We start from the raw sequence: 17,067 nt of genomic DNA on the forward strand, positions 1-17,067 counted from the left end.
GTTACTTGTATACACACACACATCATGCACACTGCAACAGTACTACAAAGGAAACAAGGCAACTCAACAGGGAGCTTCAGGACTCAACATCTACCACATCCTAAGTATTTCCTGCTTCTTAAGTGACTATTAATATTATTCCTATTTTGGCTCCAGTACTGGAGAGAGAACTCAGAGCTGGGGCACCGAGCCCCACTCAGCTGGGGACTGACCTATCCCTTAGCTTTATCTGCTCGAGGATAGTGCTCTACCATTTGAGCCACACCTCCTGTTCTGGCTTTTTGAGGTTAATTGGAGATAAAGACTGTCCCAGACTTTTCTTTCCAGGCTGGCTTCAAACCAGGACCCTCAGATCTCAGACTCCTGAATTGCTAGGATTACAGTACTGAGCCACCCGCACCTGGCTGCAATCTTTTTTTTTTTTTTACCTTGAATGTTTTTTATATCTCTTAGATATGGAGATCAGTAACCTCTGCTGCCCTCATTTTTCTTAGCTGCATTTTCTTTTTCTTAGCTCCTTCCTTAAACCATTACTTTTTATTTATTTATTTTTTATTTATTGTTTATTTTTTGTCAGTCATGGGGCTTGAACTCTGGGTTTGGGTGCTATCCCTCAGCTCTTCAGCTCAAGGCGAGTGCTCTACCTCACCACTTCCGGTTTTCTAGTGGTTTATTGCAGATAAGAGTCTCATGAACTTTCCTGCCCAGGCTGGCTTTGAACCAGATCTCAGCCTCCTGAGTAGCTAGAATTACAGGTGTGAGCCACCAGCACCTGGCTCTAAAATGATTTTTGTAGGAACTTCATTTCCTATCTGGTAAGAGGAACAATAATTTCACCTAGTAATAAGTAAGTTGTCACAGATAGCAGTCTGAGTATGAGGCCTGGCATATAATATCTGCTTACTGAAACAGGCATGTCCTGCAAGGGCAGAAAGAGAGGGGGCCAATGAATGGGACCCAAGGAGTACAAGGCATCTCTTCCCTGATCACACTAAGACCTCCCTGAAGACAGGGATAGAATCCTCAGATTTATTACCCCACATGGACAATAGGCTGATTCTATACATGACTGATGTCACAGAGACCTTAGTACCCAGGACTGATGTCACAGAGACCTTAGTATCCAGGGTAGCTCCTCTGTGCTAGGACAGGAAGGAAGGAAGAGGACAGGGGGCCTCATAGACCGGCAGCTCTTGAAGCAGCTCACCAGGTGACAAAATGAAGACAAGAGTGTAATGAGGAGACCATCACATCATCTGGAAGCTTCTCCCACCAGAGGTTAAGACTCCAAATATCAGCTCTGACTTTTACCAATCTTGAGATTGCTCCTCATGAGCCTTAGTTTCCTCATCTGTACAAGGTGGAAAATTATTGTCTTGATCAAATACGAGGACAGGGGAACCCTTGTTCCACAGAAAGGGAGAGATTTTTTTTTCTGAAGGTAAAAACTAACCTCCTAGCCAGCTACTCGTGTTTCACACCTGAAATCCTAGCTACTCAGGAGGCTGAGATCTGAGGATTACGGTTTTCAAAAAGCTCAGAAAGAAAGGTAAGTCCTTGAGTCACATAACTCCAAATAATCACCAAAAAGGCAGATGTGGAGCTGGGACTCAAGTGGTAGAACACTAGTCTTGAGGGAAAACAAACAAATGAAATCAAACAAAAAATCTCCTGGCATTGCATGTAAGACCTTGGCCTGCATTCAAGCCATACGACCAGCAAGAAGGATAAAAAAAAAAAAAAAAAAAAAAAAAAACTCTCTTCAAACAAGAACACAACCTAAGAGGCTTTCAGCTGAACGCAACTAAAATAAAAATGGGAGAACCAATTGTTTCCTGATGATGACTATTTATGAGGCCAATTTCATTTTCAAGTGATAAAAAAAAATGAGTCCCCAAAGCAGCCTATGTACAGCCTAGAGTCCAGAAGAGAGGGAACGCACCCAACCCGAACTTTGATTAACTCTGATTAAGTGCCACAGACACTTGTGGCACTTAACCAGAGTGATAATCAGAGTGATAATCCAAATAATGATCAAGATAAAGTGTGGCAGAGGGGAGGAGAGAGATGTAGGTGGAAAGGAATAGCTCTTGTTTTTTTTTTTTTTTCCTCAAGAAAAACTTCTGCCTGGAATAGATTAATTCTATCTACATATTAATGTGGATTACTAATTAATGACTTGAAAATGCTTTCAACACAAAATGCTAAGCAAATGCTTAAAAAAAAATGAGTCTCTGGATATGTCTCCAAAAGAAATATGCTAGCTTCCTTAATTTTCTCTCCCTTTTGTTACATTTAAAATGTTATGGTTTGAAGGAAATGGAAGGGAACTATAGAAATTCACTTAAAGCATAAAATCAGGAAATTGGAAAGCCTTGTCAAGTAACTACCTTCCTTGGAGCCCCTATGAACACTCTCACTGCACATTCCCCAGTGCACTAAGAGAGCTGTTGACACATCTGTGCTGCAGTTCATTCTTGGGATGCTGAAGCACAGATCATGTCTTGTTTGTCTTCATAGCCCTGCACACAACACTGTACCAGGTGCACAGCAAACAGCCAATAATGTGTTACATCACCAGGCCTTCTCAAAAGAGATGGGCATGCCTAGATACTCAGGAAGCTGAGATCTGATGATAGAAGTTCAAATCCAGGGCTGGGAAGGTGGCTCAGTGGTAGAGTTCTTGCCTTGCATGCTTGAGGCCCTGGGTTCGATTCCTCAGCACCACATAAGCAAAAAGAAAAAAGCCGGAAGTGGTGCTGTGGCTCAAGTGGTAGAGTGCTAGCCTTGAACTGAAGAGCTAAGGGACAGCGCCCAGGCCCAGAGTTCAGGCCCCACGACCAGACACACACACACACACAAAAAGAAGTCCAAATCCAGCACAAACAGAAACATCAATGTGGCCCTTATCTCTTATGAATCAGCAAAACCCCAAATTGGAGGTATAGCTAAAGTAGTACAGCACCATCCTTGAATGAAAAAGCTAAGGGACAGCACCCAGGCACTGAGTTCAAGCTCTAGTACTGGCACAGAAAGAGACAAATGGGGGGTGGGGGGGAGTAAAGTTTAAAAAAGGATGAAAAAAAGAGATTCTTGACATTGGAGAACTATGAAGGCCCATGGACTAGGTGATCAAGATCAAAATGACCATATAAATACATCAACTTTGTGCCATATACTTCTCTAGTTTTCTTCTCCCAAACCCATGAAATTCCATCTAAAATTGAAAACACACGAGATGAATTCCAACAGATTCTAAGGCATGTCTGACTAGGGCTCCTCAAAACCATCCAAGCTGCCCCCAAACAAGGGCAGTGTCAGAAGCTGTCAAAGCCAAGGGGAGCCCAAGGTGCTATAGCAACTCAATGTGAAGAGGTTTCCTGGAAGGATTTCACAGAAGTAGAAACAAGCCTGAGAAGACCAGAGCCCAGCTAAAGTTTCACAGACAGATCAGGAACCCCAACCTTCCCTTAGATCCTCTTGATGAAGACATTCTCACTGACAAGGCCTATGTAAATTTGTCATTGAAATGCAAATCCTCCTTCTCTTGAACACAAGTCCTGTATAATTTGGCACTGAAGCACCTCATGGACCACAGAGCACCATGTAACAAGAGTCAAAACTGAGGCCCAAAGTAGGAACCAATGTCTTTCCAATTTCTAGTTTAGGATCTGGTGCTCTAGTGAGGTTGATGCTTCCACACTGGCCAGATCCAAAACTCTCCTTGCTATCCTGGATACACCAAGAACCAGTTTAGGACTCTTGAATAAATTTCTGTCAAATCCCAGCTTCTGGTCTTTGCTAGCACTGTGGCTGGTGTGGTGCAAGGACATATGTGTAGAAAGTGGTTTGGTATTTAGCTACATGTCCTTTTGCCATAGGTCACTATGCCAGGGCTACACAGAAAGTCCATCCCTGGCAGGGTAAAGATCCAGACATAAACAAACAGCTTCCAAGGGACTGGGAAGGTGACTCAGTGGTAGCGTGATTGACTCACATATATAAGGCCCTGGGTTCAATTCCTCAGCACCACATAAACAGAAAAAGCTATAAGCGGCACAAGTGGTAGAGTGCTGGACTTCAGCGGATGAGTTAAGGGACAGCGCCCAGGCCCAGAGTTCAAGCATCAAGACCAGAAAAAAATAAAATACAAGCAACAACAACAAAAACAGCTAACTAGGGTGTGTGGAAAAGGCAAAGTTCTGCCAGGCTGGCGAGATGGCTACACTTCCCCTGTGCGGGCCCCATCCATCAGCCTCCCTGAGGGATCTCATTTTCCAGCTCCTTGTAGGGCACATTTTCTAAATATGAACCTGTTTCTGGTATGAGAATCAAAGTGCTCCAACTGCAAGATCATAAATACTCAAAAGCGACTGCTAATAGCAGTGGCAGTTTGCAAAATGCCAATTGGATCAAGAAATGGATGTCATAAATGACATTCCTTGCTCTCCCATAATCACAGAGGTATTGTGCAGGGTTTTGGTTTTTTTTTTTATTTTTTGTTTTCTGGTGGTTTTCTTTTTCTTTCTTTTTAATTGATGAGATCTTCTTTTAAGTAGGTTCACAGGGGTTCCCTGAGATTTCAGGTAGAACCTTGAAAATTACTTAAAAGAAGCCTACTATTCAAGCATACAAACAAGTCAAAAATATGCTTAATTAGCCAGGCGCCAGTAGCTCATACCTGCAATCCTAGCTACTTAGGAGGCTGAGATCTGAGAATCATGGTTCAAAGCCAGCCCAGGCAGGAAAGTCCGTGAGATACTTATCTCCAATAAATCACTAGAAAACCAGAAGTGGTACTGTGGCTCAAGCCTTAGAACACTCGTCTTCAAAGGAAGATTTGAGGGATAGTGACCTGGCCCAGAGTTCAAGCCCCACGACCACCACCACCACCACCACTACCAAATATATATATATTTATGTATGTATGTATATATGCTTAATGGCCAGATGGTAGCGGTTCATACTTATAATCCTAGCTACTCAGGAGACTAAGATCTGAGAATTACAGTTTATAGCCAACCCAGGTAGGAAAATCTATGAGACTCTTATGTCTAACTAGAAAGAAATGTAGAAAGTGGAGGTGCAGCTTTAGTGGTAGAGCACCAGCCCTGCATGAAAAAAGGTAAGTTTACCATTCTTGTACACATTAAAACATTCAGGTCCCAGGCCACTCAGCTATAGAAGGACAAACTAGAGATGTGAATACAAGCTAACTTTAGAACTCAGGGCTTGGCTCTCACCCTGCTACACTCCCAGTCAAAGCGGACTAAAGAAAGATGGAGGACCTCAATAAAACCATCCCTATGGCCATGTATTGTGGCACTCAGGAAGCAGAGGCAAGAAGAATACTAAGAGTATGAAGCAAACATGGGCTAGATAGATGGATCCTGTCTCAGTAAAACAATCCTTGTGCACAGGAGAAGCCTAAGGACTATGGGAACTTGTCATTATTACCTCAATGAACAAAAGGATAAACATTTAGAAAATAATCAAGATCCCTATATGAAACTGTGGACACAGAGGCCTAGCTTTGCCATAAACCATCTTTCTGAACTTCATTCCTTTATCATTTAAATGGCTCAAATACCACTTTCTGGTTGTTAAGACAACTTTGGTGAGATCCCTTATGTGAAAAGTTCTTTGAAAACCTCAAAATGCTGTATAAATTTTGTTATTAATGAGAATCTCTAAAAATTGTCTGAGTCAACTTGCTAAAATTCATTCTCTCAAGTCCCCTTTACAGGGGCAGAAAAGAGGTGAAAAGAGATGAAAATAATTGCCTAAAGTTCCAACAATTATAAGGAATGTTACATACATGGCAGGAAATCTGGAGTGTCATTTTCTCTTCCTGCTTTCCAGTCCATCCTGTTCACCACTGTATTCACATGCAAATACACACACATCTCTTCCGCAAACAAAGGTGCTGGGAAGTAATTGCTAGGTCTCAGAAGGAGGACACTAGCACTTCTAGGCTCACTATAACACTACTGTGACCAACGACTTGAAGCAGTGGGGCATGCTTGATATCTCAGCTATGGGAGAAGCACAATGGCACATGTTTATCTTTCCCAGTGACAAAAGGAAGCAACAGAATCACATTGCAGGCATAAAATGAGACCCTACCTTGAAAATAACCAATACAAAATAAGGCTAGAGGCATGGAGTAAGTGCTAAGCTCCTACTTAGCGAGGGCAAAGCCCCAAGTTTAATCCTCAATATAACCAAATTTAAAAAAAAATTATAAGCCAAGTGCCTATAATTCTAGCAACTCAGGTGACTGAGAGCAGGAGGACACAGTTTAAGGCTAGCAAGGAAGCCGGGTGCCAGTGGCCCACGCCTGTAATCCTAGCTACTCAGGAGGCTGAGATCTGATGATCACAGTTCAAAACCAGCCCAGGGAGGAAAGTCTGTGAAACTTATCTGCAATAAACCACCAGAAAACCGGAAGTGGCACTGTAGCTCAAGTGTTAGAGTGCTAGCCTTGACCTGAAGAGCTGAGGGACAGCATTCAGGCCCAGAGTTCAAGCCCCACAACTGACAAAAAAAAAAGGCTAGCAAGAGCAGAAACATTCATGAACCCTCATCTTAAAAATTAACCAGCAAACTAGCACAACTATGTTTATCACAGCATTATTTACATAGCTAAAATATGGAACCAACCCAGATGCCCCTCAGTAGATGAATGGATCAAGAAAATATGATATATATAGAGGGGGGGCAGAAAGAGAGGGAATGGAATTCTATGCCTCCATCAGAAAGAATGACATCACCCCATTTGTTAGGAAATGGAAAGACTTGGAAAAAATTTATTAAGTGAAGTAAGCCAGGCCCAAAGACACATAGGTCCTATGGTTTCCCTTATTTACAATAACTAGTATATGTCTAGGACAAGCAGGAAAGGTCAAAAGCTATGTACATATGACCATATAAGATGATGTTAAGCAAAAGGAACCCCAAGATAGGGACACAGTGGTTTTTCCTTTCTTGCTATTGTTTATAACGTATTTATAATGTACTATGTTGTTTTTTTTTGTTCTCAACCCTGTTTTCACTGTATTTGATTCCAGTGCCCTGCATCTCATGAATGCCCTGCATCTCATGAATACATTTTTGTAATTTGGGGAGGGAAAGGAAATAATAAAATGATTAAATAAGGATACAGGTTGACCCACTGTAACAATGACATGTAGAAGACACAACTTCGCTGGGAGGGGGAGTTGAGGGAGGTGGAGGGGGAGCTGAGGGAGGTTGGGAGGGAAAGAAAGGTAGGGGATAAACATAGGAGGAGGTAACAATAATGCTCAATAGGAAATGCACTCATTACCTTACTCATGTACCTGTAATCTCTCTATACAATATTTGTATAATAAAATACATATAAAAATAACCAGAGGGGCTGGGAAGGTGGCTCAGTGGTAGAGCGCTTGCCTTGCATGACTGAGGCCCTGGGTTTAATTCCTCAGACTACATAAGAAAAAAGAAAAAAGCCTGCAGTGGCGCTGTGGCTCAAGTGGTAGAGCGCTAGCCTTGAGCTGAAGAGCTGAGGGACAGTGCCCAGGCCCAGAGTTCAGGCCTCACGACCAGACCCCCCAATAAATAAATAAATAACCAGAAGCCGGGTGCCAGTGGCTCACGCCTGTAATCCTAGCTACTCAGGAGGCTGAGGTCTGAGGATCGCCATTCAAAGCCAGCCTGGGCAGTAAAGTCCATGATAATCTTATCTCCAATAAACCACCAGAAAACCAGAAGTAGCACTGTGACTCAAGTGGTAGAGCACTTGCCTTAAGCTGAATAGCTGAGGGACAGCGCCCAAGGCCAGAGTTCAAGTCCCACGACTGACCAAAAAAAAAAAAAAAGTCAGAGAGAAAGAGAGAGGTGTGGGGGGGAGAAAATCTGCAAGCTGGAGGTGTGGATGAAGTGGTAGAGCCTGGCCAAGCAAGTGAGCAAATGCATGGCACTGAATTCAAACCTCAGTACCACTGAAAATAATATAAAGTAAAAAGGCTGGAAAGAAAATTTTAAAAAATGGATCTGTAAAAAAGTCAGGTATCACTAGCTTCTCAGGAGGCTAAGATCTAATGATCATGCATGGTTCAAAGGCAGCCCACGTAACAAGACCATGAAACTCTGATGTCCAATTAAGTACTAAAAGTGGGAGGGAACCCACTGGGAAACAGAGATGTGGCTCATATTGTACAGCACTGGCGTTGAGCAAAAACATCTCAGGGTCAGCACCCAAGCCCTGAGTACAAGCTCCAGGACTGGCACACGTTTGGGCACATACACACACAGACACCCTCACACATACACACACATACACACACACAAAAGGTTGTGTGTGTGTGTGTGTGTGTGTGTGTGTGTCTGTGTGTGTGTCTGTGTGTGTGTCTGTGTGTGTGTTGGGTGGGGATGTTCCAGCACCAAATGGTGTAATTAAGTACTGGCTACCAAAACTGCGGCATGAAAATTTGACTCATGAGGGAAAGTCTTTGCAGCAGAACACAGATGACTTGAAGAGCACTGCATTCATGTCTGCATTCCTCCTGTGAGAACTCGAGTAAGTGATTTTCCTTTTGCTGCCTGTTTCCATAATGGACTAGTGACTTCTCAAGCACCTCCCTCCCACTTTAACACTCACTCAGCAAAAATCCATTTTTCCAAGTGCTACACCATGTGCTATGTACTTAAAAAACACACTATGTCAAGACATCTTCATCTACTGAGGCCACGATGCACTTCTTGGCCACAGGAACTACAACAGGCTACATCCTTTCCCCATGCCATTGTGGTTGTTGGAGAAGCAAAAGTCTCATTCAAGTCTTTCTCTTTCTGACTATGATCCAAGTACAAGATGCAGAAGGTCAAGTATACGCAAAATACAAAAGACATGCACACAACTGGCTTATATAGCTCAAACATCATTAGGAGCAATTAACTGGTACAGGACATATTTCCAGTTAACCAAGTTCACCTCGAGGTATTTCTTTACATGGCTGGCTTTCCTACTTGGTTTGCAGCTTTCTGAGAAGCGAGCTGTCTGACCACATGAATTCAGAAACCCTAGAAGCATTATGTGTCCTTTAAAAATCAGATGTCTTGCCCAGTTCCAGAGATACACTGAGGATGAACTGGGTGGCAGTTCTGTGACTTACATTCTAGCAGATAACAGCTAAATGCTCTTTTAATCTACAGTGGAGGAATCAAAGAGTTAAGAGGACTGTGCAAATAGTGGGTATGTTGCCCTCAGATAAACTTCTCTCAAATCCACAAGGAACCTAATTTTCTTTTGGACAAAAGTCCTGTCAAGACTTCCTTCCAGAGGCTCTGTGGTTACTTCTGCCAGGAAGATCAATGAGGAGGTACTGTGGGAAAGTTCTCAACAATTACCAGAGTGACAGACTGACCTTAGAACCAACTGTTCAACCCTTTATAACAGCGCAGAGTGCTCCAGATAGCAGATTTCCCAGACAGCAGCCTGATGTGTTACATGCATGCTCAGGGATAGTGTGGAATGAGGACTGGAAGAAAGTCAGCCTCTTCCTTCAAGGCCAGCTGCCATTTAAACAAGGAAGTAACTGGGAAGGCCAAGCCCAGGGCTCTGACTCTGCAAAGAGAATAGAACACAAAAGGGCTGTGTGGAAATTTGGCAGGATCTTCCTGAAAGGCAGCAGCTGAATGCTGCATCCTATAGCAGTTGAAAAGCCTATCATTGCAAAAGAGCTCTTCTGCTGCACCCAGGAAGGAGAAATTTCCTGTAAAGGAAGAACAGCCAGTTGACAAGACTTGAAACACCAATCCCATTCACCACTTCCTCCTCCTCCTTTTTATGCTATTCCAAAGAAAAAGAAATTAAACAAGAATTAAAACTGCCCCATGAGCTATCAACACACTGCAGGTCAGAGTTCCAAGGAACATCCATCCAGCTGTTGCTCTCCACTCTTTCTGCCCCAAAGGCTGCTTTATTCAATCAATACCTTCTTGTACATGTGAGTAACTTTCTTTGAAAGCTCAGGCCAAACTGGCAGTTAACCTTGACCTTCTCTCTACACATCTAGGTCAATAGGAAATGAAAATCAGAACTTCTTTGGCACCTGCCTTAACTGAAATATGACAACTTTCTTTAGGCAGACTGTCAAGAGCTCTTTTAGACCTGGTCACAGCTATTCCATAGGAGACATGAACTTGGGCAGGACACACCCCCCTTTGCCTGGGGCTTTGCCAATATAGAATCCCTGAACCTAGGGAGGCTGTCAAAGACAAAAACCCAGGAAAAAGCAGTAGCCCTATGTGCACTCACTAATCACATCACAGAATGCTGGCAACCGAACCAAGAGATGGAGTTGGTGGATGATAAGCACATACAGCAAGTTAATGACAAAGCCAAACACAGCCCTGGCCTCTTCACCCTGATACTGGTACAGGATAGGAAATGAAGGAGATTTCAAGAAAGAAAAACATACAAGACACAGAATTTAAGGGGGAAAAGGCTAGGCTGGCTATCAGGGTTTGAACTCAGGGTTTAGGAAAGGCCATTGCTAACTTTCCTCAGTTTCAGAACAGTTAAGATGTACCATAAAGATCAAGCCAACTCCTCTTGGATGGTTTGCAACAATTAACTAGAGTAATTGTTAAGCTCCAATTGATCCACCTTGTGGCAAAGAACTGTCTGTGCTCAAGATACCAGAATGGCCAGGCAGCAGCCTGACACTGAGGAGAAAGGAAAACCCATCAACCTCAAAAGTCAGCCTCTTCCTGTGAGGGCAGCTAACAGTCAATTCTGACCCTGATATGAACATTACCCACTTCTCATGGGACCACAAAAATTCCCTAAGCAAATCTTAAATGTCCCAATATACAAAGCAATTCAAGCATGCATAGATTTGCCTGGAGATGAGAGAGGTAGAGTGATGTGATTGAGCAGGAAAATGTTAATCCAAGCCAGGAACTGGAAACTCACACCTGTAATCCTAGCTACTCAGGAGGCTGAGATCTAAGAATCCTGGTTCTAATCCAGCCCACCCAGGAAAGTCTGTAAGACTCTTATCTCAACACCAAAAAGCCAGAAGTGGAGCTGTGGATTAGGTGGTAGAGTAATAGCCATGAGTGAAAAACAACTAAAGGAGAGCACCCAAGGCCTGAGTTCAAGAGCCACGATATGAGCATGCACACACATGTACATGAATAAAAATGCCAATTTAGTCCATATACATGTACAGATACGTGAGACATGAGTGAGTTTCAAAGAGGCAAAACAATTATTATCACAGTTTAGGCTGCAAGAAATACCACATCCTATCAGAAAGAAGTAGAGAAGGAAGGTATGTGGCATTCTGCCCTCAGGGGACAGAGCTCTGGGACATTTTGGGGGATCCCTCCACCGTACACCTCTATATTCCGGGAGGGTCAAAGGTGGCAAGTTCCTCAAGAAACAGAAATTCACCTTTCACCCTATCCAAGGGACTGGAAGCTCCAAGAGCATCTTTGCACTCACTCCCCAAGGAATTCACATGACCTGAGACAAAAATAGGACAGCGAAAGAAAAGGGAAAAGGGGCAGGGACTTCCAGAGGTCCCTGTGAAAATGGCAAAACGTGAAAGGGACTGACCCGAGTAAATACAGCAGGATCAGCAGGGGGGTTGAGGGAGGGGAGCAGAAGTGATGGGTGAACCGGTTCTACAGAAAGCCTCACACTCTGGGGATACCGGCATGTGCAAAGAGGGTACTACCCAGAAAAAGAACTCTGGACCAGGTGAGAAAACAGGAGAGGGCATCGGAAAGGCGGACAAACTGTAAAGTATGGAAAACAGAAATAAGAGTCCCATAATGGGCACTAAGGGCCCTGGGTTCTAATTCTGACTCTGCCGAGTGGGCAAATCCCTGTCCTTGGAGCATCAATTTACCCCATCTGGGGGAGGGGATGGAAAGAAGGGCAAACTCTTCAGGGGCTGCCTCTGACGACACCGGCAGGAAGAGGAGGAGAGAGAAGGAGCCGAAGGTCTGAAGTAAAACCAGAGAAGGGGGAAGGGGGACGGGAGCATCCCTAGCCCCACCACACCCAAGGCACTCACCTGTCCCACTGCGGGGACCGCCTCCACTCCCGACCTCCCGGGGATGCCTTCCAGCTGCTGCTGGAGGTACAGAGCCCACACAGCTCCATGTTGGGCAGGAAGACCAGGGCCGCCAGTACCAGAGCCACTGCCTGCAGAAGCCGCTTCTCCTTGCCTCACCTGGGACAGTCAGCCCCACCGCACCTGCTGGCCCCTTCGCGCAGCGCGCTCCAGGCTCTGTGCCCATGCATGCGTCCATCTGGCAGGGCAGCAGCAGCTCCAGGAGCACAAGGGCCGAGATGCAGGACCGGGTCCAACTTTGCTGCACTTCCGCCATTCGCTGGCCAGGGAGCTGGATGCTACCACTAAGTCACCGCCATGGGGGGGGGGAGTCTCCGCCTCCAACATCAATGTCGGGCACAGTGGAGCCATCAGGCCTACAACACCGTCTTACAGACTTCCTAGCACACACCTGTAGATGTCAACTTACATCTTTTCAGAAGGGTTTCAGTCTACCCGGGGCAACCCTGACATCCGATGTTAGGTCTCCTCCCTCCTGAGCTGCAATGGTGCATTCTGCTCTGCCCCTGCTCCCCTACTGGGAGGAGCAGTGAAAAAGTGTAGGAGTTGGGTTGTTGGGCACTGACTGGTGCACGCTGAGCCGGGTGCCTTTCATCATGGGACCTCAAGCTAATGAGGCCAAAGCCTTCAGCCAAATGTTGTGAAAGAAGAATGGATCCACCAGGCTAGAGGCACTTGTATATGTATCAACATGTTTTTAACATATTTTATTGATTAATGATTGATTGATTGATTGTGTGTTTGTGTGTGCTGGTACTAGAGCTTGCTCTCTTAGTTTTCTGTTCAACCACTTTAGCCACACCTCCATGTCTAGCTTTTCGTTGCTGTTGTTATTTAACTGGTTAATCGAAGATAAGGTTTTTTGCCCAGACTGACTTTGAACCACAATCCTCAGATCTCAGCCTCCTGAGTCGCTTTGATGACAGGCATGAGTCACCAGTGCATGGCTTGTTTTTAATATTGTTTAACAAACTGCTTATTCACAGACTGTGTCTCCAGTTTCCCACCTAATCATCAGAAATCTTTAGCCCCCATTTCCTTATCTACTAAGTAACCACTCTGTATGGTATTTTCACAATAAAAATTTTTTAAAAAGACAAAGGCTGGTTCAATTCATTGTTCTCTCTTATGGGAACATGGTATGCTAGGTGTGGGATAGAGACCTGGCGGCCAGGGGAACAGATTCAGACCCAGATTAGAAACTTGCAGTAAGGAGTGAGTGAATTTTGGGACTAGCACAGTCTTGCAGTCTGGAGGATTGGATGGAAATTAATTGCACGGTATTTCTGCGATGTAAAAATATGTGAATCAAGATGTAATATGAGGAAAGAGACTGCAAAATGATGCAGTATCCAGTATCCCTACTCTCTGTCACTCACTCATCCCCTAAGCTCTGGGTCTGATCCCTCCATAGTCCCAGCATAAGAAGGACTATGACAGTGATCTGAGAACAACCACTCAGGATCACTTGGTGATTGTAATTGTGGGATGGACGACATTGTCTTGAGCAGTCTCCAGTACAACTGTGGAGACACCCAAGTAGAGCTAATCCTAGTTACAAGCCCAAGTGGGGAGGTTTGATGGGGAAGGCAAACAGGAGCTGGTGCTGCCCTGCTCCCCAAGTAATATGTAGATGGGGGAGGACTGTAAGAGCAGGTCTGGGGTGACTCCACCCACTGTGTCTGGATCACAATGATCCCACAATGCATACCTGTTTCTCACTGACCAATAAGATACAAGAATCGAGGCCACATCCACATTTTCTGCTGCCTAATACCACTGTCATTTTCCTCTATTGACTCATACCACTACCAGCAGGTGAAGGAAGTAAAGGTGCTATGTGGTGACTGAGTGAATTTCAGAGATCCTGTAGGAAGTGGGTGATTGCAAGAATAGAAGTGATTTCAGAAAGCTTGGGAATATGGCCCCTCCACCTTCCTCATCCCAGTGCTGGGATTATCTAACCAAACCAGAAACGCATGCACAATAAAATTTTCTTTAGGCAAGAAACAACAGCAAGAGTATCTAGAGAGGAATTGACCTGGTGGACCCACTAACACCAACAAAAAGAAAACTGAAAACAGGTAACCTCAAAACAATCATAACTGTGGACTGTAAATCAACCAAGGGTGAGACCAAAGACCATGCAGATCTGGAATCTTCCTCTGGTTCCTTTCCTGCTAGTGTCCTTTCCTCTGACACTGGAATCACTAACAATATGTCAGAAGCCCTACATCACCCCAAGAGAGTAACCAAAAGATAAACAAAGGTAATAAGAGAGAAGGCATGGGTGGAGAAAGCTAGAGACCATGAAAGTATTAATGACCAAATTAAGCCTGGAGAGAGACCATGCTGCAGAGGACTTGAAGTTGGAGAGGTCCATGAGGAAAGACAAGGTTCAACAGATGAACCAACTGAGAGATTAGAAAGAGCAATGGGTGTGATAAGTGTTTGACCCAGAGGTAAACATGGTGGAACTTCAATGACAGTTGGCAGAGCTACCCTCCAGCAGCTGCCTGCAGGACCAACTCAGCCCAAGCTACAGCTGCCAGCCAAGACCTATTAGTTGCAGAAGTAGCAACAGAAATGTGAGAAGCAGTGTTACATTCAAAGGCAGGAAAACTAGAGCCTCAGTTTCCAAAATGTGAAGGAGCAGGAGTGGCTGTGGTAACTGGAGCAGCAGAGAAAGGCCTGGGATCTGCATAAGCTCTTCAAGACAATGGGAAGATTATACATTAATGAGGCCATGAGATGCACAATTGTGCATAACCTAGAGAACAAAGAGCAGCTGGGCCAGCTGCAGGTTGCCTTCCACAGGCTAAGAAACAGAAGGAGGAGCTCTCTAGTGTGCTGCACTCAAAGCTGCAGGTGAAGGAAGAAGCTGGACCAGCAAGAGGAGAAGTTAGAAGAATGGAAAGAGATGGCTGAGTTAAGGATCCAAGTGGCTCAGAATCTCAGGAGCTTCATAAACAGCTGCAGGAGCTCAGAGCTACCTGTGAACAGCACAGGGCCTACAATTTGCAGCTGACCTTAAAGAATGAGGCATTGCTGCAGCACCCGCAGAAGCAGACACAGTTGCTGGACAAAGTTGGAGGACCAAGAAGGTCCATCAAAAATTACACAACATTTTTGATGTGCCTTAAAACCACCAGAGAGAAGCAGGAGCAGATATGGGCCCCAGCTGAGCTTTGTGGCTTTCACTAGAGAAGGAGGAGTGAGCAAAAAGGAAAGGGGGTGATTCTACTTGTTGTGACTGTCCTAGAAGACAGACAACCCAAGGAATAGGTGGGATTTTTATCTTTATCCATTGATGAATTAAAGAAGGTGAAGCTTAGCCAGCAGCTGCATGAACAACAGACCTACTATGGGTACCTGGCCAATATGGTAGTCAAAAGCCAGAGAAAGCTGAAGCAGTAGGGTTTCTTCTAAAGGAGTTGAAACCATGGGAAAGGAAGCAGGACACACAAGTGCCCAAGAAGACACTGAAATTCTGCTTCATCCACAAGCTGCCTGGAAAAAGTGGGCTACTAGAGGCAAGTGGATAAACTCCAACATGGATGCAGCCAGCTGTCAAAACCTATCAGCACCATTGAAGACTCCCTAGATTTCTATAAAGAACAGATGGAAGTACTGGATGAGCTATATCAGAAGAAAGATGACTGTGTCAACCAGCTCTTCCAGGAGGAGAAGGAGAAGAAGAAGCTGCTATTGCTTCTTACAGATGAAGGCACCTGAGTTTCAGGACAAGATCCTAGCAGCCATCCAGACCCCTGTGGATGAGGGCCCCTCAGAACTCTCAGGCTTCAGGAAGAAGGAAGTTATGAAGAAGCAACAAGATTTTGAAGATTTAAAGCTTGAAGACTATGTGGATCCTGCCCAAGGAGAGGCTGGGGTACCTTGGCATCTCAAGGGCCCCTACTACAGAGCAAATTGTGCTACAACAGCTTGCTATTCAAACACCTACCTGAGCTTACATGTTTGGGCAATAATGCCTGCAGGACTGAGACAAAAGACAACTTGGAGATCATTTTTGCATGAAGACCTGGAGGCTTCCAGCTGGGGAACAGGGCTCTTGTCTTCTAACTTACTTTGTGACAAGAGGATCAGGTGGCATACTCTCAGGCCTAATTATAATGAATGAGAGAGAGGAGGAGCCAAACATACCAGAGGCTTCTGGGAGCTGGCCCAAATTCTAGAGACATTTAACAGTCCATTCATTACCAGGAAAGGGACTCAGGTGTAGGTTTCCAAAAAGTGTAAATGCTTTACAAAGGAAGTTGGAGAGTGATGACATGGTTTTATATTATTATATTATGATGATAATAGAAAATGTTTGAGGTCACAGTTTAATAATAGTGTATTTTAATTTCATAACATTACATTTTTTACATTTTTATGCAATATTTTGATATTACTGTATTGTATACATTATATCAATCATTTCATGATGTATGTTGTATGTCACTACCGTCACTTGGCTTTTTGAAAATGTAAGGAATGCTGAGCTGGGCAATAGTGAATTTTCTTTTTTGTATGTTAAAAAGTTACAACCGTGATAGTGAGATGAAACAATAATAAAAACCACGGAAAACAAGAAAATATTAATGCTGAAATCCTGGAACAAAGCAAAGATATGAGATGAATAATTGGAAGTCTAACACAATTGGAGTACAGACACATGGATTACAGAAGTGTAATCCAAAAATAAGAATATAGAATTATGAAATATCTGTAGATATGGCATATCCTAATAATTTTTCAGTGAAACCTACTGAAATGATACCTCTTGAATATTATTGTTGAACAAAAAAATAAAATTCAAACTAATATGTTACTTAACTTTGTACTGTGTACTAGATTCTGCAAGTGTAATGATATACCTTTGACTCAGGTAATAAATTGAAAATTCAGAAACAACTATTCAGTATTTAAATAA

The sequence above is a fragment of the Dipodomys spectabilis genome, unplaced genomic scaffold (genome assembly GCF_019054845.1).
Source record: "Dipodomys spectabilis isolate Male_0828 unplaced genomic scaffold, ASM1905484v1 ptg000238l, whole genome shotgun sequence".
Classification (NCBI taxonomy): domain Eukaryota; kingdom Metazoa; phylum Chordata; class Mammalia; order Rodentia; family Heteromyidae; genus Dipodomys; species Dipodomys spectabilis.